Source organism: Camellia sinensis, chromosome 1 (genome assembly GCF_055761805.1).
Source record: "Camellia sinensis isolate YWXY chromosome 1, ASM5576180v1, whole genome shotgun sequence".
Classification (NCBI taxonomy): domain Eukaryota; kingdom Viridiplantae; phylum Streptophyta; class Magnoliopsida; order Ericales; family Theaceae; genus Camellia; species Camellia sinensis.
In genome coordinates this window covers 178553193-178556903 of record NC_138961.1, presented here as the reverse complement: position 1 = coordinate 178556903, position 3711 = coordinate 178553193, and the positions used below count along the sequence as shown (strand labels likewise).

The 3711-nt window shown below is 27.5% G+C and overlaps 1 long non-coding RNA gene across 1 annotated transcript; it reads right to left on the bottom strand.

The window, feature by feature from the left end:
* Positions 1–2068: 2068 nt before the first annotated feature.
* LOC114313477 (uncharacterized) lies at positions 2069–3711 on the bottom strand. Its single transcript, XR_003647194.2, has 3 exons — positions 3339–3711; positions 3053–3084; positions 2069–2840 (listed from the first exon to the last, which is right to left on the bottom strand). It is a non-coding gene; the product is annotated as an uncharacterized LOC114313477 (long non-coding RNA).

The window sequence follows — 3711 nt, the reverse complement described above, 5'->3', positions numbered from 1 at the left end:
CAGTCATAATGAAGTCCGTAAATTTATTCAGTATATTTGGTTTGAGTTTTTTAAAAATTTAATTTTTTAGTTTTTATGTTTTTTTATTTTTAGTGAATATTTTTAAAATTTTAAACATTTTTTTTACTTTTTTAGATGCACCTTACTTAGATGTATCTAAAAAGTAAAAAATTTGTGAAAAAATATTTTAAAATTTTAATAAATACATAAAAATATAAAAAATGTACTGAATTCTCGTATTTTTTTTTTATATTTTTGGTATTTAGTGAATTTTTAAAAGGTTTTTTCACAATTTTTTTATTTTTTAGGCATATTTATGTTAGGTATGTTTAAAAAGTAAAAAAAAATGCTTAAAATATTTAAAAAATTCAGTAAAAACAAAAAAATACAAAAAATAGGAAAATAGAATTTTTTGAAAAGTGTTTTTGAAAAAACACAACCAAGCAAGCTGATTGGCTGTTTAGGAAATTAGTGTTTTAGTTAAAAAATTATTATAAAACGTCAAATTAATTTTTTTTTACTTTATTACACATTTTTCATAAAAATTTTAAAAATTAAATTCTCAAATAATCCCTCTTCTTGCATTTCAATTCATTCATTTTTCCTTGCATACATATAGTTTTCATCTAAGTGATATCATAATTAGTTCAATAAACACACAATATTAGTGTTATTTTTATGTGATTTAATAGTTTCGTCTTAAGAGATAAACGTCTATTATCCTTGCAATACTATAATAATGAACCAATTTTATCTTAAAAAGTCAATGTCCAACACTAATCTCGGCCACCTTTTGTTTACTAGCAAGCTACAAGTTTTGTAGCTTTTCATTTTTGTCATTATATCTTTGTATTACAAATTTATAATTTTTGTTTCTGTTTCTTTAATAAGTTTTCTTATTTTTCCAAATCACAATAACAGCACTTAAAACATTATTTTTGGAACATTAGCAACACCCAATAGGGTTTTGCTAGGCTGGCTGACCTGGCCCAGGCCAATTTTTCATATTTCATAAACCAACTCCTCCCTTAGTTATGAGTTTGTCCTACCCTCTATTTCAAATTTAGCTAGTTGAATTGAAAACCTTTCTTGTCTTTACTTGTTGAGAAGTCAAATAAGTGGAGCTTAGAGAGGTCACAATTCAACTAGGGTCAACAATTGAGCTCTTCTTCCAGGCAAATGACGTTTTAAGTATTTTTATTATTTTTATTATTATATTTAGTGATTTTTAAATAAAAAACTATTAATTTTTTTTACTATTCAGATCTTATTGAACTAGATGATTCTTAAAAAAATTCTGAACCAAATTTAAAATTTGTTTATAAAATACAAATATATATACAATGAACTTTTTCAAAGTTTACCCATTTTTTAAAAACATTTTAGGGCTTTCTAGGACTTAAAAAGTAATAAATAAATAATAATAATAACAAAAGACAAAAAAAAATTTTGGTGAGATTTTAGGAAATCTATCATATGTACCCTTATTACGTATTTTTGTGATAAATGTTACAAATTTATTTTTTTTTAAGTTATGACACTTTACTGTTTGTGATGAGCTCAAATATGCTAATTTTGGTTATTTTAATCAATAAAGACAAAAATGTAAAATAGTCAATAAGTTAAAATATCATATTCAAATTATAATAATTTTATTTTTTATTTCACAATCATCAAATCAACTACAAAAAAAAATCAAAAATATTCCAAACACAAATTTTTTTAAACATGCTAAAATAGTCAAATAACTAAAAAGCTAATTAAAATACCCAAGTTTCCAAATGGGGCCAAAAATGAAATTATTTATTTTATGGTATTGTTACATATTTTTGCAGTAACGTTACCTTTTTTTTTTTATCCAAACATTTTCTAACTATAAAATGTACGACATTAGCACAAAAATACGTCATATTATCCAAAAAATAAGTAACTTAATCACAAATTGTCATAATTGTATAAAAAAAAAATATTTACCACAAAAATATACAACATATATCACAAATATTTAGCAGGAGTACATATGGTACACAACCGATAAGTTTTCCAAAATTTTATCCTATCACAGAAATTGAAAAATAAAAACAGCTTTTATATAATCAAGAGAAGCAATACATACAACTGAGTTTGACTCATCTGGAGCCTCATTGAAATAAGCACACATCTCACTTGGTCTTATAGCATCTCCAATGGTTCATTACTTTTTTTTATCAAATTTGAGTAAAAAATAACTGATTTTCTCAATCTGATATAGTTTGCTCCAACGGTGCATCAAAAGCGAAGGGTCATCTGGTGGGTGTCGACCTGCGAGTCAACCGGCCGACCAATCGGTAAGGCAAGAATTTTTTTTTTTAAACCTGTTTGAATCTTTTTGACCCTATTTGAACCTACCTATTTGAAAGGGAACCAGTTGACCCACCGGTTGGTTGACCGGTTGACCCACCCCAACGTTATAGCACAGTGAAATACTGAAATTGCGAGGTTGTTCTCAGTTTGATGAAAGTTTTGTTCTGTTCTCATTTTGATATCAATTTGGTGAAACCATTGGAGACACAAACAATGACTTTTTCATCAAATTTCAAATCTGATGCTGAGTTTAATGCACCGTTGGAGATGGCCTTAATCCACAAATAAAGACGATATAATTCCAAAGAAAGCAATATCTACCTGATAACAATCCACACAAAGCATGCAAAACCAAAAATTACATATCCAAGTAGTAATCAACAAATTATTAAGCCACTCCATGAACTTTGAAGCTGTTTTGATTTGAATGATCTTTAACCAGTCTGAGGATGAGCACCTTTGGTCACTGGGGGCTTTGTTGGGCCCTTAACTGCTCTCTGTAGATCAACATCAACTTTAATTAAAATATGTAAGTTTGATATCGTTCTTGTTTGGTGCAGTTCATTAGAGTTAATTACAACAACAACAAAAAATAAGTAAAAAAATAAAAAAAATTGGGGAATTTATGTCAAATAACTTAGACCATTCCAAAGCTTGATTTGACATGATAGATAAACAAAGATTATGGATAATTTAGAAGACACCATACCTGCACAGTCTTCAAATGGGGTTCCTCTCCGTCTTCATTTCCAAGAATTATGGCCACAAAGTATAGAAATAGCAAAATTAACACAAGTAAATGCACTTTCTCTACGTGTATTTGGATTTTAAATTCGTGAAGTAAAAATAAATAATAAAAAAAGAAAAAAAAGGGATTTATGCAAAAAAAAAAAAACTTACTTTTCTTATCGTTTTTTCTCTCTCCATGAATCCCTCTACAAATCTAAATCCAAACATAACCTTAATAGGAAATACATAGAAATAGTTGTCCTTACCTTTAGCACTTTTGCAAGAAGTGATGGCTTCAACCAGACGGAGAAATCTATCCTTCAGATCTTGAGCAAATTTTGCCATTGAATTTTTCTTTTCTCTGAGTTTGGCAAATGAGATTTGTAAGAATATTATTTTCTTTTTATCTCTTCAAGCTTTAATGCCTAGCTGTTGATCAGATTGATAATAAGATCAGTCCTACGACCAACACCATGTGCTTATTTTTATATTTTTTTGGAAATATTTTATTTGAAGCTCATCCATTTTGTCAAAAACTACTCAATTGGTACCACTTTTAATAATGGTGATGGGCCTTTCATATTATGATCATTTTACACGATGCTCTATATTTGTTTTTTATACATCATGCGGCTCCTT